Source organism: Callithrix jacchus, chromosome 8 (genome assembly GCF_049354715.1).
Source record: "Callithrix jacchus isolate 240 chromosome 8, calJac240_pri, whole genome shotgun sequence".
Lineage (NCBI taxonomy): Eukaryota > Metazoa > Chordata > Mammalia > Primates > Cebidae > Callithrix > Callithrix jacchus.
Window position 1 is genome coordinate 108404931 of NC_133509.1, and position 23872 is coordinate 108428802.

Consider the following 23872-nt stretch of genomic DNA (forward strand, 5'->3'; position numbering starts at 1 on the left):
TATCTACAACAAATGTATATAATGTGGTTTTTTTTTTAAGTCACCAAGCAGGGGAACCCAAATGGTAACAAGTAAATGAAAAGATGCCCAACCTCACTCTCAATCACGGAAATATAAAATAATATACTTCTGTATTCCAATCCAATTGACAAGGCTGAATAGACGGATAAGACCAAATATTGGTGAGTATTTATGGAAATGGGAATCCTAATTCACTACTGGTGGGAGCATAACCTATGTAGCCATTCTAGAAAACAATATTTAGTGAAATTAAGTATGTGTATGGGCCACAAGTCAGCAATTCCTTTTCTCGGTATATACTAAAGTAACTTTTGCACACATCAATAGGATATATGCATAAGGATGTTCACAGCAGCACTATTTGTGTTACCTGTTGTAAACTAGATTTACAAAGCAGTATATGCTTGCATAATTCCTTTTTTGATCAAAAATAAATGAGATTCAGAGCATAATAACCATTACACAGATTAAAAACACATATACACAAAACAACATGAACATATTTCAAAAATAAGTACATACTTATATTAAGCATATTAAATACAGTTGGCCCTCCATATCCATGGGTTCAACCAACTGTAGATTGAAAATATGACAGAAAAAAAAAGCCTTAGCCATATGCAGTGGCTCACATCTGTAATTCCAACAACTCCCAAGGCTGAACCAGGAGGACTGCTTGAGGCTAAGAGTCTGAGCTTACGGTGAACTATGACTACACTGCTGCACTCCAGCATGGACAACACAAGAGCCTGTCTCTAAAAAACAAACAAACAGGTCAGGTGTGGTGGCTCACACCTGTAATCCCAACACTTTGGTAGGCCAAGGCCAGTGGATCACTTGAGACCAGGAATTTGAGATCTACTAGTCAACATGGAGAAACCATGTCTCTACAAAAAATACAAAAATCAGTCAGATGTGGGAGGCCGAGGCAGGAGAATCGCTTATAGTAATCCAATAAATTTAAATGAAGTGCTTCCCTGAGTTCTGTGAGCCAGTCTAGCAAATTAATTGAACCAAAAGAGAGAGTTGTGGTAACCCCAATTCACGGCTAATCAGCCAGAAGTACAGGATACAACCTGGGGCTTGCAATTGAAGTAGGGGACAGCCTTGTGGGACTGAGCCCTTAACCTGTGGTACTGATGTTATCTCCAGGCAAATCATGTCAGAATTGAGTTAAAATGTAGGTAGCCAGCTCGTGTCCGCCAAAGAATTGTCTGGTTGCTAGTAGACAGAAATCCCCACACATATTGGTGAGCAGAGGTGCTGTGTTATATTGAGTTTGTATTGGTTTGATTTTTCTCATATCTCCTGTGTACTATTCTGGTAAGGAATGTTGATAGAAAGGCTGTGGGTTTGTGGGGGCAATAGATATATGGAAATTCTCTGTTTTTGCTCAATTTTGCCATAAACCTGAAACTGTTCTAAAAAAATTAAGTCTTACAAAAACAAACAAAACAGAGGATGGTACTCATGAACCAATAATGACTAATTGGTATAAACAAACAATGACTAATTGGTATAAACAAACAAAACAAAGATGTACAGATCTGGAAGTTTCATGTCAAAAGCATCAGAGCACATCCATTCATACAATGGAAACCACTAACAAAATATGTAAGACTAAATCTGTTTTTTGAGACAGGGTCTCACTCTGTAACTCAGGATGGAGAGCAATGGGGTGTAATCAGAGCTCACTGCAGCCTCAAACTCCTGGGCTCAAGCAATCCTCCTGCCTCAGCCTCGTGAGTATCTTGAACCACGTGCAGCTAATTTTTAGAATTTTTGGTAATGACAAAGTCTCACAATGTTTGCCCAGGCTGGAATCAAAATCTTTGGCTCAAGTGATCCCTCTGCCTCAGCCTCCCAAAGTGCTAGGATTACGTTACAGGTGTGAGCCACTGCACCTGGCCAAAAATTTTTTAATCATGGTAAAAAATAACTCAAATCCATTTTCTGCAGCTATTTTTTCTTCAAAAGATGAAGAAAAATACTACTAATCAACAATATATCTTTCATCACAAATGAATTTCTAGAGTAAATTAAATGACTGATTCCCTGTTATATGGATCCTAAAACATAAAAATATCTAAAAATAGCAGGAACAGATAGATACCTTTTACTGAAAGCCCACAAAGTATTACACCATACATATAACACCTAATCTTTCTAACAATCCTCAGAGACTCAGAGATTACACACTACATTACTATCTTAGAGAGATTCATTGATTTGCCTAAAAACACACAACTATGTAGTATAACTAGGAATCAAATATCATCTGTCTACCTTAAAGTCTATGCTCTCTCACTCTACCCCCATGTTCATAAACCAAACAATTAAAATAATATCTTCCATTGTAGTACTTCCAATGTAACAGGCATAGTATTAAGTATGCTACATAAATTATCTCCTTCATACTTCACAATTACCCTAAAAATCAAATATTATTAATTCCATTTTACAGATGAGGAAATAGAGGCTTATAAATTTAATAACTTGCCTAAGGTTCCAAGGTTCAAGCCAAGTTTCACTTTGCATTATCAAAAGCTCACCTTCACAACTAAATTTAAAATTATCTTTACTATTTTTAGTCCATTTGCTCTCCACAATATCCAGTTAAATATTATGTAATAATAAAGCACCTATGTGCTGAACATCACGTTGAAGTCAAATGAACACAATTTTGATATAAAATGAATGTAATCATGTAACTGTGACAGATGTTAACCAGCTACTCAAAAAGCTGTTCCCAAATCCCCACTCCCTCCTTGCCTTTCATTACAGAGGCCAAAAGATGAAAACAGCTAGAGGTGACCAACCATATGGCCCAATTTTGGCCCTTGGGACATTGGAAGTGACTTGCTGGAATCACTAATAAGAAAGCTTTTTCATTAGTCTTTTTCCTTCTTCCTTGAATGTAGGTGGAAGGCTGGAGCTGCAATAGCTGTCTCAAGACCATGAAAGGCCAAGGAAATCACAAATTCATAGGCCCCAACAATGTTGAGCCATTAAACCAACATGAGCAACTGCTGACTTCAGACTTATGTAAGCCTTATAGTCAGGTTTTCAATTGCTTACAGCTTGATTCAACCATTATATATCATCATATCAGAAACTCTACCACAATTTTAACTGTAAATTTTTTCCTGGTTAATAATTAAAAAGAAAGTTACATACTAGTCCTAAATTAGTCTGACAAAGTTACAATCTCCTAATGAGGACTGTTCTGAGTATTTGCTCAGGGAGTTGTGAGAAGACTGAGCTGAGGAAAGAATGAGAGACAAGAATAGAGAATCAGGGAGTTCCCTGGGCTCTGAATTGCACACGTGGTGAGAGCCCAGACTCTTAAAATAATCACCAAGAGTATATCATCAGGAGGGATACATCCTTGAACAATAATATAAGCCTTCAGGGCACGGTGGCTCACGCCTGTAATCTCAGCACTTTGGGAGGCCGAGGTGGGCGGATCACGAGGTCAAGAGATCAAGACCGTCCTGGCCAACATAGTGAAACCTCGTCTCTATTAAAATATATAAAATTAGCTGGGCGTGGTGGCACGCATCTGTATTCCCAGCTGCTTGGGAGGCTGAGGCAGGAGAATCACTTGAACCTGGGAGGTGGAGGTTGCAGTGAGCTGAGACTTCACCACTGCACTCCAGCCTGGGTGACAGAGCAAGGCTGTTTCAAAAAAATTAAAAAAAAAAAAAAATCAGCCAGGTATGGTGGTGCATATCTGTAATACCAGCTACTTGGGAAGCTGAGGCACAAGAATCGCTTGAGCCTGGGAGATGGAGGTTGCAGTGAGCCAATATTAGGGCACTGAACTCCAGCCTGGACAACAGAACAAGGCTCCATCTCAAAAAATAAAAATAAGAATATGAGATAACATGCTTCAAAACAAAAGCCCTGGAATATTAACACTCTTGTCCAAAAAAATTCATAGTTAATTTTCTTAGATATGATCAGGATCTTGGGGTTATAGGGAAAAATAGTTTGCATTTAATAATAAATGTTTATTAAAGTAAAATATCCTTTTTCTTAGAAGATGCATGCTGAAGTACTTAAAGGTAAATTATCATGACATCTGTAACTTTCAAGTGGATTATATAAAAGAGAATACATACATATTAGAATACATATGAAATATCAGTGGGGGATATACAGATGTTCAATATGTCTTACAACAGCATATGTCTTACATATGTCTTCTAACAACATATGTCTTACATATGTCATATGTCTTGTACATTTGAAATATTTCATAATAAAGAGTTGGTATTAATGTTAATTTCCTGGTTTTGGTATTGTACTACAGCTATATAACTTGGTAAAGGGCAGATATAACTGGGTAAAGGGCACAAAGAACTTCATTTTACTCTTTTTATACCTTTCTGTGAATCTAAAATGATTTCAATACAAAAAGTTTAAAATGTTAGGAAGATTTCTTGCTTGGTAAGATGAAGTAAATACATCTCCCGTTATCTTCCAGTTAACTAAACTGTAATATTGGGACTGCATAAACAGCTATTTGAAGACACTGTAAAGTAAATATCACAAGTGAATCCAGAAAAAGCACCAGAATTCCAACTATTGTAAAAAACTCAACACTCTAAATATGAAAACAAAAATTATCAGCCAAGAAATAGTAGAGATAAAGAAAAACCAAATAGAAATTACTCCTTCTCAAAAAAAAATAAAGAAAGAAAATTCTAAATCTATTTTACATTTTTCTGTTTAGGCATATTAATTCCAATATACATGCTACTAGACAAAAACACACCAAATTCTTACTGAACTTATGCACCATAATTATGGTGCAAATATTCCCTTTTTCATATATTACATGTTATTTATATTCTTTATCTTAAAAGTAATACAAATTGTGGCTGATATTTTCCAAAGATGGCTACAACATTAGATTCCACCCATAAACTCTTCTTACAATGTGATGTTGACACTATTCCTTTCAAGTGGTGGGATCTATGTCCATGTCCTCCTTGAAACCTGGGAGGACCTTTACAACTATATCAACCAGTAGAATAGAGCAAAGTAACATTATGTGACTTCCAAAACCAAGTCAAATATGCCATGCACCTTTGTCTTCTTCTCTCAGGATGCTCTCTCTCTTGGAACCCAGGCTGTAAGGAAGCCAATTAGCCATAAGGAGAGGTCCCACGAAGGTCTTCTGACCAGCAGCCCAGGCTGAGGTTCTAGCCAACAGCCAGCATTAACCACCAGATATGTAGTGAGCAAGCCTACCTTCAAATGATCCCAGTTCCAGCCACTGAGTCACTCTAACCCTTCCAGCCATCCCACGTCATGCTATATGTTAACAGAGACAAGCATCCCTACGAAGCAAGCCTTGCCCAAATTGCAAATATATGAACAAAATAAATGACTGTTGTTTTAAGCCACTAAGTTTGAGGTACTTTGTTACACAGCAATAGATAACTGCAATACCAGCTCATAAATACAATCTAGAAAATAGATAAAAAGGAAAACAATTTTAATTATTCTAAATTTTACCATCATAAAACATTTTGACACACATTATACAGTTAAGAAAATGTTTCACCCTACTCACCTAAGATTCCAAGTGATTTTACCAGGACAAAGGTTATATGTGTAAAGGCAATAAAATGTTTGCATCTAACTACAAACAGGAAGAAAGACAGCCCTCAATCTACTTTGCTTATCCTTAAGTATCTCTTTCACTTACCTGTCCTAAGTGAGGTGTCTGAGAATTGCTGGCCCACCAATATTCCAATCTATGGATATGGATCAAGATCTTGAATTGTGACAGCAGCTGCACTGGCACTCCTTCCCAGAAGAAGTTGCTTAAGCCTCAAATCTGAAATTTTCAAGGAAAGAAAACCTTAAATATACAAACTTTCTTTCAATCACTTAAAGTTTCACTTTTTTGTTGAGTAAGGACTGATGGAGTTGGTTACAATACATGGTAGTGAATGTACAGGTTTCACTAAAAATAGAGTTGGTCTGTGCAATTCTTGAAACAGGACAAAAATAATAACAACTTTTTAAATTGGACAATTTAAAAGGGTTCAAGTTCCAGCCTTACAATCTTTTTTGTTTTGTTTTTTTTTTGAGATGGAGTCTTGCTCTGTCGCCCAGGCTGGAATGCAGTGGTTTGATCTCAGCCCGGGTTCAAGCAATTCTCCTGCCTCACCCTCCCAAGTAGCTGCCACTACAGGCATGCGCCACAATGCCCAGCTAATTTTTGTATTTTTAGTAGAGATGGGCTTCACCATATTGGCCAGGATGCTCTTAACCCTGTGATCCATCTGCCTTGGCCTCCCAAAGTGCTAGGATTATAGGCGTGAGCCACTGCGCCCAGCCCAGCCTTACATTCTTAAGAGCTATACTGATCTCAGTTAAGTCACAAATTCTCTGTGCATAAGTCTAATCATATGATGAAGATTGAGGGAACCAGATCAAACTTTTGGGCTAAGAGTCAAAATAAATTCACCAAACAATGCAATAGCACTGTTCCTGAATAAGAAGACAAGCAGCTAGAGTGCAGTAGTATAATCATGCCTCACTGCAGCCTCAAACTCCTGGGCTCAAGTGGTCCTCCCACCTCAGCCTCCCAAGTAGCTATGACTACAGGTGCATGCCACCATGCCCAGCTAATTTTTTAAAAAATTTTTTGTAAAGGCAGTCTCCAGCAGGCTGGTCTCAAACTCCTGGGCTCAAGCAATCCTCCCACCTTGGCCTCTCAAACTGCTGGGATTACAGGCGTATACCACCATGCCCAGCTGGGCAGCTAATATTTAACGGGGACTGATTATTTGCCAAAAGCTCTTCTAAGCACCTCCTATGGATTATCCCATTTAATCCTGAATAACTCTCATGACATTGATTTTTTTTTTTAAGAGATGGGGGGTCTTGCTCTGTTGCCTGGAGAACCATGATGAACATAGCAGCCTGAACCTCCCAAGCTCCAGCTATCCTCCTGCCTCTCAGCCTTTCGAGTAGCTGGGACTACAGACATGTGCCATCATGTCTGGTCAATTCTTATTTTTGTATAAGCAGAGTCTTGCCATGTTGCCCAGGCTGGTTTCAAACTCCCAGCCTCAAGTGATCTGCCCACCTTAGCCTCCCAAAGTGCTGGGATTACAGGCATCAGCCACCACGCCCAGCCTCTTGTAACTGTTTTCAAGGAAACCAATATTCCAAAGATACTAGTCAAGAAGCCATGATAAACTATGGATATTAGTAGTAATTACTCAATATTTTAGGATTATAGCAGGCTAGGTTTTATAATAAAGAGGAAATACGAAAACAGATTATTTCTAAAATAGTACCACAAAAGAAAAAAAATCTAGATTTCTAAAAACATGATTGGAGATGCTGGCACTGTGAATTGACAGAATTCAACTAAAGGCTGCTGGTTCAAAGATTTGGATTGCCAAATTTTTCCCTATGAATAAATGTTCAATATCCACTGTGACATTTTATGCCACTTCCTAGATTAAAAGTCTTTGGTTAATTCTATGAAGATAAATGAACACCTAGATTGTTTACATTCCAGGTATCTGCCACTAGGGGAACAGATCAGAGAAGAGCAACTAAAGCACAACATACAAGCTTTATCCAGACCTGCAAAATAACGAAATGTGACACATTCTCCATACAAAAGATGCCTAAGGAAAAAAAAACTGCATTCGTTGGAAAAACCACAGTATATATTATTTTTTAAAAAAAACTAGAATCACCATGTCAGTCAGAATAAGTTTAAAGGTTGTGGGTGGCACTCCTATTCACTACTATCAGGGCTTTATCCAACAATGGAATATCAGTATAAAAGCTTTTAAAAAAAAAATCGTATTTCAAAATTATGCCCATCTTTTGACCCAATAGTTCCACTTCTAGAAAATTTATCCAAAATAAATAAGTGTGCAAATATGTATGTATAGGCTGGGTGCAGTGGCTCAGCCTGTAATCCCAGCACTTTGGGAGGCCAAGGCGGGAGGATCACATGAGGCCAGGAGTAAGAGACCAGCCTGGCCAATGTGGCAAAACCCCGTGTCTACTAAAAATACAAAAATTAGCAGGGTGTGGTGGTGCATGCCTGTAAATTCCAGCTACCTGGGGGTGCTGAGGCACCAGAATCACTTGAACCTGGGAGGCAGAGTTAGAGTTGATATAGACAGAAGGTAGAGAAACATAGGGTAGAAGAGGGCACTTCCCCAGGAAAGACCCCACCCTCAAGCCGGAAAGCTGAGGTCCTAAATGGGAATAAGCATTTCTGTTTTGGTACCCAAATGTTGCCTTTGGGCCCACCATGCCTCCTTATCCTGTTCCCATAGAAATCCCAAACCCAGCAGAAGAACAGAAAAGTAGCAGAATGTCATGGCAGAGGAGAAGAGAAGGAGCATGCGAACACTGAAAGGAGTTTGGCTGGGGACAGTTGGAGAGGAGATCGATCTCGGGATGGCCTAATTCCAGACAAAGATCATCTACCCACTCCTTCTCCTTTTCAGCTCCCCATCCATCCTGCTGAGCACCACCTCCACCACTCAATAAAACCCTTGCATTTACCACCCTTCAAGTCTGTATGTGACTTTATTCTTCCTGGATGACAGACAAGGACTCAGGTAACAAGAGAGCCGTGTAAAAGGCTGTCACCCTGACTTTCCACGGAGCTGGTGGAATGCTTAGCCATCTGTAGATGGCAACTGCTAAAAGAGCATTAATTGTAACACACCCCTAGATGCTACCATGGGGATGGAGCCCAAAAGCACTCTCCCTGGCTCCTGAACCTGCCCGTATGCATGCTCCCCCTCCTGTAAGGGTTTGAGCAAGAAGCAGCTGAGCCACACCCCTGTCACAAGTCCCACAAGGGGGTCAGGAAACTCTCCCATTTCACAGTGAGTCAAGATCACACCACTGCACTCCAGCCTGGGCAACAAAGCGAGACCCTGTCTCAAAAACAAGTAAAGCATATGGTGGTTATTCAAATTAAACATAGAATCACCATATATTCCAGCAATTCAATTTCTATATACCCAAAAGAACTGAAAGCAGAGACTCAAACAGATATTTGTACACCAATGTTCAAGGCAACATTATTCACAATATCCAAAAGATGGAAACAACCTAAGTGTTTACCGATAGATGAATGTCTAAACAAAATGTAGTCTGTACATACAATGGAATAGTCAGCCTTCAGAAATAATGAAATTCTTTGGCACCACTGAGTCTTCAAAAAAAAGAAAATGAAATTCTGACACTTGCTGCAACAATGTTAAGCTGCAACTTAACATTATGCTAAGTGAAATATGCCAGACAGACACAAAAAATAAATATTGTATGATTCCATGGATATGAGATAACCAGAGTAGTCAAAATCCTACAGATGAAAAGGAGAATGGTGGTTTCATGGGTTGGAGAAGAGGGGGGTTTAGAGAATTGTTTAATAGGCACGGAGTTTCAGTTTGTAATATAGAAAGGTTCTGGTATGTACGGTGGTGACAGTTGCACAATATAAACATACTGAATGCCACTGAACTGTACACTTAAAAACAGTTAAAATAGTAACTTTGGCCACCACAATGGCTCACGCCTGTAATCCCAGCACTTGGAGAGGCTGAAGGGGAAGAATCACCTGAGGTTGGGAGTTCGAGATCAGCCTAACCAACGTGAAGAAACTCCATCTCTACTGAAAATACAAAATTAGCCAGGCATGGTGGCACATGCCTGTAATCCCAGCTACTCGGATGCTAAGACAGGAGAATCACTTGAACCCGGGAGGTGGAGGCTGCAGTGAGCCGAGATCGCACCATCACACTCCAGCCTGGATAACAAGAGTGAAAACCACTTCATTGTTAGGCCAGCCACAATGGCTCACACCTGTAATCCCACACTTTGGGAGACCAAGGCAGGCAGATTGCTTGAGTCCAGAAGTTTGACACTAGCTTGGCTGACATGGCAAAACCTTGTCTCTACAAAATATACAAAAATTAGCCAAGTGTCATGGCACATGTCTGTAATCCTGGCTACTTGGGAGGCTGAGGCACAAGAACTGCTTGAACCTGGAGGCAGAGGTTGCAGCGAGCCAAGATCGTACCATATTATTATGGAAATAGACACTTGCACTTATACACAGAAAGCAACACAAATATGGCTGCACTCTAGACCAGGTGACAGAGCCAGACCTTGTCTCAAGAAAAAACAAAATTCATTATTGCAGAGAAACTTTTGTATTAATACATGTGTACCTGAAGACATAAGCAAGAATACATTTGTAACAGTACCAAAATGGGAGAAAAAAAATCCATCTTTAGCGGCCAGGCACGGTGGCTCAATCCTGTAATCCCAGCACTTTGGGAGGCCGAGGCGGGTGGATCACGAGGTCAAGAGATCGAGACCATCCTGGTCAACATGGTGAAACCCCGTCTCTATTAAAAATACAAAAAATTAGCTGGGCATGGTGGCACATGCCTGTAATCCCAGCTACTCAGGAGGCTGAGGCAGGAGAATTGCCTGAACCCAGGAGGCGGAGGTTGCGGTGAGCCGAGATCATGCCATTGCACTCCAGCCTGGGTAACAAGCATGAAACTCTGTCTCAAAAAATAAATAAACAAATAAATAAATATCCATCTTTAGGAAAAAGGACAAACTGTGGCATAGTCATAATATTAATACAAGTATCTGAGAAAATGCATAATAGTGCATAAACCTGAAATAAAATGCAAATAGATAACCTACCTTTTCTCAGTTTTTGGAAATTAATATACTGCCTAAAGTAATATAAGAAAAAAAGGAATTTGTTTTTGAGACCGAGTCTCACTCTGTCACCCAGGCTGGAGTGTAATGGCACGATCTCAGCTCACTCCAACTTCCACCACCCAGGCTCAAGTGATTCTCCTGCCTCAGTCTCCCAAGTAGCTGGGATTACAGGCACGCACCACTGCACCCAGCTAATTTTTGTATTTTTAGTACAGACGGGGTTTCACCATGTTGCTCAGGCTGGTCTTGAACTCCTGACCTCAGGTGATCTGCCCACCTTGACCTCCCAAAATGCTGGGGTTACAGGCGTGAGCCACTATGCCTGGCCAGGAAAGTAATTTTTAATAAAATATTTTAATATTCAAATGTTAGCTATAACCATCCTAAAATTCATGTTACGGAAATAGACACTTGCACCTATACACAGAATCACCATGAATGTGACAGTTACAAATGTAGACTGAGACTAATAAACTGAATAGGAAAATCAAATACCATAAGGGGCAATGCCGCTGGTAATGGGATTGTCCCGAAACAGTGAACGACTCTTAGTAAAGTTCTAAACAAAACAAAGTACAATTTGCCCCAGGTTAATACTCAGTGGTTACATTCCTGGAAAATTCAGTGTCTATTAAAATTATGTTTAAAAAGAAAAAAAGTTTGTGTTTAAATGTAAAACAGAATTAGAATAATAAAAGTACAGGCTGTGTGTGGTGGCTCACGCCTGTAACCCCGGCACTTTGAGAGGCCGAGGTCCAGGGGATCATTGGAGGTCAGTTCAAGACCAGCCTGGCTAACATGGTGAAACCCTGTCTCTACTAAAAATACAAAATTAGCCAGGTGTGGTGGTGGGCACCTGCAGTCCCAGATACTTGGGAGGCTGAGGCAGGAAAATCGCTTGAACCTGGGAGGTGGAGTTTGCAGTGAGCCAAGATCACACCACTGCACTCCAGCCTCCATGACAGAGCGAGACTTTGTATAAACAGGTTTTTCACCTACAAGAAGGTTTAGGGAAATGTTCAAAAGTCATGCAGAACTGTCTCATATCTTATAGGATGTCTGGTATTCCTGGCTCTTGTTCATTGAATGTCAAAACTAGACTCGTCATCCTCTAATCATTGTGGCAACCAAAAGTGCATCCTCAAAGATCCAAACACATCATGGTAGCAGTACTACCCTTGTGGAGAACCAGAGCCTTCAAGCAAGGATAGATCCCAATATGGCCTCCAAATTGTCCTTGTTTTCATGACACTATGAAGTTGAATAGGATAAAAAGTCTAACCAATTTCTAACTCTGGCAAGAAAGGTCTATTTGTTTGTGCTACTACAAAGGACACTGAAACTAGGTAATTTATAAAGAGGTTTAACTGGCTCATGGTTCTGCAGGATACATAAGCATGGCACCAACATTTGCTTGTCTTCTAGTAAGGGCCTCAGGAAGCTTACAATCATAGTGGAAGGCTAAGTGGAAGCAGGCACATCACACAGCAAGAGCAGAAGAAAGGGGGTGGGGAGGTGCCACACTTTTTTGAATAACGACATCTCATGTAAACTCACTGAGCAAGACTCATTTATCACTAAGGGGATAATGGTAAATCATTCACAAGGAATCTGCTCCCATGATCCAATCAACCCTCTGCCCCCACCTCCAACACTGAGAATCACATTTCAACATGAGATGTAGAAGAGACAAACAACCAAACCATATCAGGAGGGACAGATTCTGTCTCAAAAAAAAAAAAAAAAAATTGTTACACGCCCAGAGGATGTTATAGTTTACATGGAGCATTTTTGTTTAATTTTAATCCATATAGCAGACAGACATAAGACAGATGTCATTATTCTTTTCATATTACTTATAAGGTGAACAATTTCAAAAAGGTCAGTCACAAAGCTAGTAAGTGACAGACACAAGATTTAAAGCGCTCTGATTTCAAATCCTGTGTTCCTTCCAGCAAACTAAACTGCTTTACAAATATCCAGTATGGCAATATAGACAAAAAGGAGTATTCATGGCACAAGGTCAATACAAAGACTCTTGATCAGCCAGGTACAATGGCTCATGACTGTAATCCCAGCACTTTGGGAAGCCAAGGCAAGTGAAACACCTGAGATCAGGAGTTCAAGACCTGGCCAATATGATGAAACCCCATCTCTACTAAAAAAAAAAAAAAAAAAAAAAAAAAAATACAGGCCAGGCCCAGTGGCTCACGCCTGTTATTGCAGCAGTTTGGGAGGCCGAGGCAGGCAGATCGCCTGAGGTCAGGAGTTCAAGAGCAGCCTGGCCAACATGGTGAAACCCCATGTTGGCAAAAATCAGCTAGGCATGGTGGCCAGTGCCTGTAATTCCAGCTCTGGGGAGGCTATGCAAAAGAATGGCTTGAACCCAGGAGGCAGAGATTGCAGTGAGCCAAGATCGCACCACTGCACTCCAGCCTGGGAATCAAAGTGAGATTCTGTCTCACACACACACTCACAAAAAAAAAATTAGCTGGGCATGGCAGTACACACCTGTAATCCTAGGTACGTGTGAGGCTAAGGCAGGAGAATCACTTGAATCTGGGAAGCAGAGGTTGCAGTGAGCCGAGATTGCAACATTGCCCTCCAGCCTGGGTGACAGAGTGAGACCCTGTCTCAAGAAAAAAGACTCTTGATCTATTTTGATATATGACAGATGGTTGTATTAATACTTGTACTGTAGGTTGGTGCAAAAGTAATCATGGTTTTTGCCATTAAAAGTAATTTCAAAAACCACAATTACTACATATATAATCTATTTCTGAATATGACAGATTTTTAAATATTAGCAGTCTTGTCCCAGATTGAAAAATAAAATAGAAGAAACATTTAAAAAGAAAGATGTAAAATGTTAGGAGTAACTATGACAAGTAGTGTTTAATTTCTTCCTAATACCTCAAAGGTTCTGGGTCAGAATCCTAATATATCTTCTACTTAATTGAAGATTTCCAAATCCCATCATTGATTCTGACGAAGAATTAACCCAGTCTTTTAAAAAACCTTTCCATTTGGGGAGAAATGTATAACCACTAGGAACATTATAAAATCTTGCCTTAACCAAAGTGCTTCTAATGTAGTCACTATCAATCCTCTCAGTGCCATGCTTCTTTCTTGATAAAACACTCTCATGGTTCCAAATACCTATTATGTACACAGTAGTTTACAATATAAGACAAAAATAAAAACAAAGGCATACTCAGGGCTTGATGTAATAGGAAAAAGGAAGTGGTATGTCTTATTATTTAAGCTGAAGAAATAAGGAAGTAGGATCATTTATCAACAAGCATAATCTTCATGAGCACATCTCTGAAGGGCAGAATGACAGACTCAGGTTTTCCCAAAAAATAGTAGACAGCAATGGTGTACAACACTCATCTGTCCACTAATTCAAACCCCAAATCCAGGAAGAAAAACTAACTTACCATTCTGATTTTTAAATAAAAAATAATGATGTATGCTTCTGAATTCATGGTTCAAGTTTAACTGACTAGAAGGAGGGCTTTAGGAGTTGCAATATGCAAATATATGTCATAACCTAAACGCAGAGGCTAGAAGTTTGTCCTATAATATTTTATCCCTCATCTTTGTTCTTTCCCCTAAAGGATCTTTACCTCAGTCAGAACTATGGTTGTCTAAGTCAACATCTCTACCTCAAGCACCACTTTATTTCCTCCCTCATGTACGTTGTTACACCCCTTTTTTCCTGACTTAAAATTCACTCCATTCCAACTTCTATGGTGTCTCTATGACATCTACACATATTAAATTCACTTGATTTGTAGCTAATAGAAAGTACATGCAATAGAGCTTAAAGAAATATCAATTACATGAATATTTCTAAAAAGCAACTGTAACTATAAAGAATAAAGCACTCTGTTACATTGGAAAAAAAAACTGTAATTCATCATGAAAACCCTTCAGCTCAAGGTACCAGGGTATAGATTAAGTTTAATATAATTTTTTAAACTTTCTTGATCATGAGGTCAAGAGATCAAGACTATCCTGGTCAACATGGTGAAACCCCGTCTCTACTAAAAATACAAAAACTTAGCTGGGCATGGTGGAGCGTGCCTGTAATCCCAGGTACTCAGGAGGCTGAGGCAGGAGAATTGCCTGAACCCAGGAGGCGGAGGTTGTGGTGAACCGAGATCGCGCCATTGCACTCCAGCGTGGTAACAAGAGCGAAACTCCGTCTCAAAAAAAGAAAGAAAGAAAGAAATTCTAAGGAACTCCTTTCATTGGCCAGGGGTCTTAAAGAAGGTGGGGGTTCCTCCCAGGTTAAAAGTCCCTTTCTTCCATACCCCTTTGGACTCCATGTTTGGGTCCCCTTCCACGAACACTCTCATGGAAGCTGTTTTTCTCTATTCTGGATTTTCCCTCTGGAGTCCCCTTTCACACTTTCGTGGAAGTCTATCTTCCCCTTCTAAACTCCATCTCTCTATTTCCTTCCACTCTGTGTGGAAGCTGCTTTCCTCTCCTCAATTCCATCTTTCTGGATTCTCACACTCAGTGTGAGAGTTAGCTGTTTCTTTCTCTCTCCTTCTCCTGTTTCTCTCTCTCTCTCTCTCTAAGTAAATCACTTTCTACAAACACTATTGAGTATGGCATTTACTACGCACTGCGCCATGGTCCACTCTCTCATTCTTGAGAGGGCAGGAGACCAAGAACCTGGAGAAATGTCCTCTCAGGGGAGCTGAGGGTACCCTGAACCCCAATATTACACTCCTGCCTCAGCCTTCCAAAGCGTTGAGATTACAGAGGTGAGCCACTGCACCTGGCCTAAAATTAAATGTAAATGTCTCACCCAAATGCCTCAAAACTTGCCATAATTCCCAGACACATTTACAGAAATTCTGAATATTGATCGACAAGTGTTTGGCTGTCACTATATAACTAACTGCCTAAATACCAACAAGAAATTACAAGATTCACTTGAAAACATAATCGCTACTATATATATAGCATCTACTATATTCAAGGCACTGTTCTAAGAATTTATATATAAATGTGTATAACTGTGTATGATCTCATTTCATCAGCACAAAGAAACACTAAGAGATAGCGCCTATAATTCTAATTTTATTTATTTATTTTTTGAGACATTGACTCATTCTGTCACCCAGGCTGTAGTGCAGTGGTTCTATCTTGGCTCACTGCAACCTCCACCTCCTGGGTTCAAGCAACTCTCCTTGCCTCAGCCTCCAGAGTAGCTGGGATCACAGGCATCTGCCACTACACCCGGCTAATTTTTGTATTTTTAGTAGAGACAGGGTTTCACCATGTTCTCCTGGCTGGTCTCAAACTCCTGAACTCAGGTGATCCATCCACCTCAGCCTCCAAAAGTGAGCGCATCTCTAAATTACATGAGCCAACCATGTCCAGACTCTCATTTTAAAGATGAGAAAATGTGGCTTTGAAAGAAGGCAAGATTTAAAATCTTGGCTTCAGGCCAAGATGGTACAGTAAATTTACCCAAATAACTATATATATAAATGTATCAAATGTATAAATAAAGCATAGCTGGCTCAAAAAATAATATAAATACCTCTTAGGCACTGATAAGTAATATAAATGCACAGTGGTAAGACCTCTGAAGCCAGAGTCCTACTGGGCTCCTGGTTCAGAAACAGGCTGTGGCAGCTGGGAATTTGGCTTCCTTGGGGAACAGGCACTAAAAATGCTCCATATAAGTCAGAACCTGGCCTGGTACAGTGGCTCATGCTTGTAATCTCAGCACTTTGAAAGGTCAGGGCAGGAGGATCACATAAGCCCAGGAATCTGAGACCAGCTTGGACAACACGCAGAGGATCCCTCACTACAAAAAATTTTAAAACTAGCTAGGCATGGCTGGATGCAGTGGCTCACACCTGTGTTATGAGCACTTTGGGAGGCTGAGGTGGGGGGGATCATTTGAGGTCAGGAGCTCAAGACCAGTCTGACCAACATGGTGAAACCTCATCTCTACTTAAAATACAAAAATTAGCTGGGCATGGTGGTGCCTATAATCCCAGGTACTCGGGAGGCTGAGGCAGAGAACTGCTTGAGCCCTGGAGGTGGAGGTTGCAGTGAGCCAAGATCGCCCCACTGCATTCCAGCCTGGGGGACACAGCAAGCCTCTGTCACAAAAAAAAAAAAAAAAAAAAAGGCCATGATTGTACCACTGTACCGAAGTCCAGAGTCTGGGCAACAGAGTGCGACCCTTCCATTTTCTAAAAAAAAAAAAAAAAAAAAAAGTGCTCGCTTTGGCGGCACATATACTAAAATTGGAACGATAATAGAGAAGATTATCATGTTCCCTGTGCAAGGATGACACACAAATTCGTGAAGCGTTCTATATTTTTACTTTTACACTGTTGGTGGGAGTGTAAATTAGTTCAACCATTGTGGAAGACAGTGTGGCGATTCCTCAAGGACCTAGAAATAGAAATTCCATTTGACCCAGCAATCCCATTACTGGGTATATATCCAAAGGATTATAAATTGTTCTATAAGGATACCTGCACACGAATGTTCATTGCAGCACTGTTTACAATAGCAAAGACTTGGAACCAACCCAAATTCCCATCGATGATAGACTGGACAGGGAAAATGTGGCACATATACATCATGGAATACTATACAGCCATAAAAACGATGAGTTCATGTCCTTTGTAGGGACATGGATGAACCTGGAAACCATCATTCTCAGCAAACTGACACAAGAACAGAAAATCAAACACCGCATGTTCTCACTCATAGGCGGGTGTTAAACAATAAGAACACGTGGACACAGGGAGGGAAGCATCACACACTGGGGTCTGTGGGGGGGACCTAAGGGAGGGACAGCGGGGAGTGGGGAGTTGGGGAGGGATAACATGGAGAGAAACACTAGATATAGGTGAAGGGGAGGAAGGCAGCAAACCACACTGCCATGTGTGTACCTATGCAACAATCTTACATATTCTTCACATGTATCCCAAAACCTAAAAGGCAATAAAATATATATTTAAAAAAAAAAAAAGCCAGGCATGGTGGCTCATGCCTGTAATCCCAGCATTTGGGAGGCTGAGGCAGGTGAATCACCTGAGGTCTGGAGTTTGAGACCAGCCTGACCAACATGGAGAAACCCCATCTCTACTAAAAATACAAAATTAGCCGGTATAGTAGAGCATGCCTGTAATCCTAGCTACTCGGGTGGCTGAGGCAGAAGAATCGATTGAACCTGGTAGGTGGAGGTTGCAGTGAGCCGAGACTGTGCCACTGCACTCCAGTCTGGGCAACAAGAGTGAAACTCCACCTAAAAAAAAAAAAAAGAGAGACAAGACAATCCGCCAGAGCTAGGGTTGGGGTAGGGTTTCCTTACTTACACAGAAGGCTGAAAGCAACTGGCCAACTCTGCCTGGAGCTATGGCTTACAGGAAATAACTCTTAAATTGCTTGACACAGACACAGCTTCAAAAAACAAGAAAGCCGCTGGGGTGGCTCACACAGGTAATCCCAGCACTTTGGGAGGCAGGTGGATCACCTGAGGTCAGAAACCAACCTGGCCAACATGGCGAAATTTTGTAAAAATACAAAAATTAGCCAGGCATGGTGGTACACGCCTATAATCCCAGCTACTTGGGAGGCTGAGGCAGGAGAATCACTTCAACCTGGGAGGCAGTGGTTGCAGTGAGCCGAGAAAATGCCCCTGCACTCCAGCCTGGGCAACAGAGTAAAACTCTTTCTCAGAACAAAAACAAAAAGATCCTTCTACCTGCTAGTTCTGTGACTGGATCTGCAATATCCACAATATCAACAGGATCTCTAAGGAGCAGGAACTCTAAACTTTGTTCTTTTTGGGTCTAGAAGCAATCAAAACTACTCACAGGGAAGAGTGAACACAAGAGGTACAGTGAAAGTTAGCCAGTTCTCAAGAACAGAAGACAACTAAAGCTGCTGTACATCTTGAATAACGTTACAATCTCCATTTCCTGAATATGCATCTATTAAGACTGCTTCTGTTGCTTTCTCAAATCTCTCAGTATTTATAGGATAAATCCTCAGCAGCTAAGGTAACCAGAAAGAACACACTTAAAGCTTTTCTACCTTCCCAACAAACCAGCAATCATAATAATCTGAAAATATATTTTTTTTAATACAGAGTTTTACTCTTGTTGCCCAGGCTAGAGTGCAATGGCGTGATCTCGGCCACCACAACCTCAGCCTCCCGAGTTCAAGAGATTCTCCTGCCTCAGCCTCCCAAGTAGCTGAGATTACAGGTATGTACCACCATACTCGGCTAATTCTGAATTTTCAGTAGAGACGGGATTTCTCCATGTTGGTCAGGCTGATCTCAAACCACCGACCTCAGGTAATTCCCCGCTCCTCGGCCTCCCAAAATGCTGGGATTACAGGTGTAAGCCACCTCGCCCAGCCTGAAAATATCATTTTTTAATGCAATAAAGTTACTAAAACCTATTCCTGATAGCCCTTGAAAAGTACAAAAATAAGCATCCAGATTTACCAGTTAAAGTGTCTGCACCTAGATTTACTAATTAAAGAAAAGTGTCTATAACTAAATTTGTTGAGTAGGTCTAAGCAAACTTTAAAGTGGTATGGAATCTCTCATATTTAGCTTTCCTATTATCAACCAGACACAACACTTTGCTACCACTAGGAAGGAAGTGGTTTCTAGTTTTAGGATGACACAATTAAAAGGTTTTAAAAAGGAATTAAAAACAGTCTCAAGAGAATAACTTGAAATAAAAACTGTGTTTTAGTAAAATACAAGTAAAAAATCCTAGATCTATGTCTGCTACTACCTAGCTGTGGGACTTTAGCTAACCTCCCTAGGTTTCAGGTCCTTGATCTGTTTTAAAAAGAACACTTTATGAGGTCTCTTGGGCTCTTCTAATTCTGACATCATAAAATTCTATTAAATGTATGACAGGAATGTATGCTAAGTGTAAACATATTCGGCATTTACACAGTGTTTTCAACACCCTAAAAAAACTTTACCAGTGCCATCCACCACTTTCTCCTCCCAAAGTCACATAAGCAGAATCTAAAAACAAAACATGGCTAGGCACAGTGGCTAGGCTAGTGCTTGTAATCACAGCACTTTAGAAGGCAGAGGTTGGGGAGCTCTTGAAGCCAGGAGTTCGACTAACCTCGGGAACATACCAAGACTCTGCCTCTAAAAAAAAAATTAGCCAGGCGTGGTGGTGCATGCCTGAGTCCCAGCTACTGAGGAGGCTGTGGCAGGAGATCACTTGACCTCAGGAGTTCAAGGCTGTAGTGACTATGATCACACCCACTGCACTCCAGCCTGGACGACAGACAGAGTGAGACCCTGTCTCTACAACATTAAAATTAAAAACAATTACTTGGTATATTCTCTGGAGTTTTTGGCAAAAAAAGAAAAAAAAATTTTCTGAGATATTTGCAAAACAATTTTTAATACCGTAGAACTTTAATTGAGGTATAATGAATTTTACTAAAATTCATTCTTTTTAATGTACACTCCTGAATTTGAAAAACACATAACTATGTAACCACCACTACAATCAAGATACAGAAGATATATAGAACGCCCAAAATAATTCCTTCATGCACTCAGTAGTTAAACTCTCTTCCAATTCCTGGCAACCAGTGGTCAGTTTTCTTTCCCTATAGTTTTACCTGTTCCAAAATACCACAAAAATGAAATCACACAGTATGTAGCCTTCTAAGTCTGACTTCCTTCATTCAGCATAATGTATTGGATACTGAACAATGTTAGTGAATGCATTCATTGCAAAATAGTATGCCATTGTATAGACGTGCCAACCTTTATCAATTTACCAGTTGAAGTGCAGGGGCAATATTTCCAGTTTTGGGCAATTATTAGGTTGGTGCAAAAGTAATTACGGTTTTTGCCGTTAATATAGCATTAAAGGCCAGGCACAGTGGCTCACGCCTGTAATCCCAGCACTTTGGGAGGCCAAGGCAGGTGGATCACGAGGTCAGGAGTTCAAGACCAGCCTGGCCAAAATGGCGAAACACTGTCTCTAATAAAAATACAAAAATTAGCTGGACATGGTGATGGGCGCCTGTAATCCCAGCTAGTCAGGAGACTGAAGCAGAGAACTGCTTGAACCTGGGAGGTGGAGATTGTAATGAGCCAAGATCACACCACTGCACTCCAGCCTGGGGCACAGAGCAAGACTCTGTCTCAAAAAAAAAAAAAAAAGGCTTTAAGATGGCAAAAACTGCAATTACTTTTGCATCAACCTATATGACATTTGCATGTAAGTTTTTATGACTGTGTTTTCATTTTACTTGAATAAATATCCAGAAGTGAAACTGTTAGATTATGGTAAGTGTACATTTAATTATGTATGACAACCTGCCAAACCGTTTTCCAAAGAGACTATACCAACAATGAATAAGGGTTTTTGGGCCAGGCGCAGTAGTTCACACCTGTAATTCCAGCACTTTGGGAGGCTGAGGCAGGAAGATGGCTTGAGCCCAGGAGTTCAGAGGCCAAGCTTGGGTAATACAGTGAGATGCCATTTCTATAAAAAAAAGGTTATTAGGCCAGGTGTAGTGGCTCATGCCTATAATCCCAGCACTTTGGGATGCCAAGGTGGACAGATCATGAGGTCAGGAGTTCAAGACTAGCCTGGCCAACATAGTGAAACCCAGTCTCTACTAAAAATACAAAAAATTAGCTGGGTGTAGTGGCAGGCACCTGTAATTCCAGCTACTTAGGAGGCTGAGGCAGGAGAATTGCTTCCAGTCTGGGTGACAGTGCAAGACTCCATCTCAAAAAAGAAAAAAAAAAGATTTTTTTAATTAGCCAGGTATGGTGGTACATGCCTCTAGTCCCAACCACATGGGAGGCTGAGGTGGAAGGATCGCTTGAGCCCAGAGGTCAAGGCTGCAGTGAGCCATGATTGTGCCACTGCACTCTAGTCTGGGTGACAAGACAAAATAAAAATAAAATTTTGTTTCTCAAAACAAAATAAAAAAAGTTCTTGAATTTTGTTTTTTGAAACAGTCTCAGTCTGACACCTAAGCCAGAGTGCAATAGCACAATCTCGGCTCACTGCAACCTCTGCATCCACGCTTAAGCAATCCTCCCACATCAGCTTCCCAAATCACTGGGATTACAGGAACACACCACCATGTCCAGTTAATTTTTATGTTTGTGTCAAGATGGGGTTTCAGCATATTGCCCAGGCTGGTCTCAAACTCCTGGGCTCAAGCTATCCTTCTGCCTTGGCCTCTCAAAGTGCTGGGACTGTAGGCATAAACCACCACGTCCAGCAGTTTTTCAATGTTTCTAAAGAAACACAAATTTAGACCTTATGTCACATATTTCACAGAAAGATCCCAAGTAGATCCAGACATTTATCAAAGGAAATTATTTTCCTATGTCCTATTTATAGAAAGTAGAAGTTAACAAAGGAAGCTGATTTGATCAATATTATGCATTTATCAAATAGACAAAAAAAAAATTTTTTTTTAAGACAGTTTCACTCTGTCACACAGGCTGGAGTGTAGTGGCGAGATCTGGGATCACGGCAACCTCTGCCTCCCGGGTTCAAGCAATTATCATGCCTCAGCCTCCTAAGTTGCTGGGACTACAGGAGTTCACCACCACGCCAAACTAATTTTTGTATTTTAAAATACGTGATGTATTTTAAAGTGTAAAACTCGACTTTCCCCTACTTTATTTTTAGTAGAGATGGAGTTTTACACTTTAAAATAGATCATGCTTGAAATCACTCATAAATCCTATAGGTCATTAATTCTGTGTGTGTTTCAATCCATTGGCTAAAAGCGGGTTTAAACTATTTAGAATGGAAGACTCTAAGCGGTTTTATTTATACAACATAGGTACTCTGGTCATTTTGGACATAATGAGAAGAAAGTAAAGAGAAGAAAGACACAGTAAAAGCTTTGGTTCTTCCAACTTACTTGTTCAACTGGGCCCAGGGGATAATTCTTGGTTCTTTTTTTTCTCTTTTGCTTTTTTTTTCTGAGACACAGTCTTACTCTTTCCATTCAGGCTGGAGTGCAGTGGCACACTCTCAGCTCACCGCAGCCTTGACTTCCAGACCTCAAGCAATCCTCCCACCTCAGCCTCCTGAGTAGTGGGGACTATAAGCATGCACCATCACATCTGACTAATTTTTTGTAGAGATGGGGTTTTACCATGTTGCCCAGGCTGGTCTCAAACTCCTAGGCTCAAGCCATCTACCTGCCTCAGTCTCTCAAAGTGCTGGAATTATAGGTGTGAGCCACTGTGCCTAGCTCGAATTATTTTTTTTCACAGAGAGGCAAAATATTTATTAACATTAAAAATCATGTATCTTTTCTACAATACATTTCTTTTTAAATTTATTTCCATAGGTTATTGGGGAACAGGTGGTATCTGGTTACATGAGTAAGTTCCTTAGTGATAATTGTGGGATTTTGGTGCACCCATCACCCACCCAGCATACACTGCATTCAATTTGTAGTCTTTTATCCCTCACCCACTTCCCACCCTTTCTCCCTGAGACCCCAAAGTCTACTGCATCATTCTTATGCCTTTGCATCCTCATCCAGCTCCAATAATTCTTAATGAGACTATCAATGCATGAAACCTTCCACTTTCTCCCTATCAGTCTCCTGGTTTCATTTTCTTCTTTATCTAACTTCAATTTTACAGTTTGTCAATATAATCATTCTTCTTAAACAAATCAGTGTCTCCCATGTCTCTCCCCTTCACACTGCCTTGACAAAACTGCAGCCAACCTTCTTCATGATTGCAACAGAGCAGTGGAATATTATAGAAAATCAAACATCCAAACTGGTTATTGTCATAAATTCACAATCAACAACCTCAACCACAGCAATATTACTCTACAAGCTCCCTGGGCTGATACCTTTTCTTCAGTCCTCAAACATCTCACCATTCTTTTCCATTCCTCCCACCCCTTTAAATTATGATACTTTCATTAAGAAAACAGTAGCCATTAGATAGAAATTCCCTGTCCTTTCCATAGTCAAATCTATAAGTCATCCTTCCCTCCACACCAACTGAACCAGTCATCTCCTTTCCCCTACTTTAAGTTTTTTGAGACAGAGT

The 23872-nt window shown here is 40.5% G+C and overlaps 1 protein-coding gene and 1 non-coding gene across 45 annotated transcripts in view; one reads left to right on the forward strand and one right to left on the reverse strand.

Annotated features, from left to right (window-relative positions):
* Positions 1-23872, reverse strand: part of NUMB (NUMB endocytic adaptor protein) — a 177330-nt gene that overhangs the window by 125737 nt on the left and 27721 nt on the right. For 39 of the 44 annotated variants that reach the window (XM_078335346.1, XM_078335355.1, XM_078335344.1 and 36 more), the window contains exon 2: positions 5741-5872. The gene's annotated coding sequence lies outside the window, so the exon portion shown is untranslated. Of the gene's footprint in view, positions 1-5740; positions 5873-13284; positions 14985-23872 lie in introns of all 44 variants that reach the window. The other 5 variants (XM_078335357.1, XM_078335347.1, XM_078335339.1 and 2 more) reach the window with 1 other exon arrangement.
* Positions 17025-17132, forward strand: LOC118145257 (U6 spliceosomal RNA). The gene has a single exon (XR_004730385.2). It is a non-coding gene; the product is annotated as a U6 spliceosomal RNA (small nuclear RNA).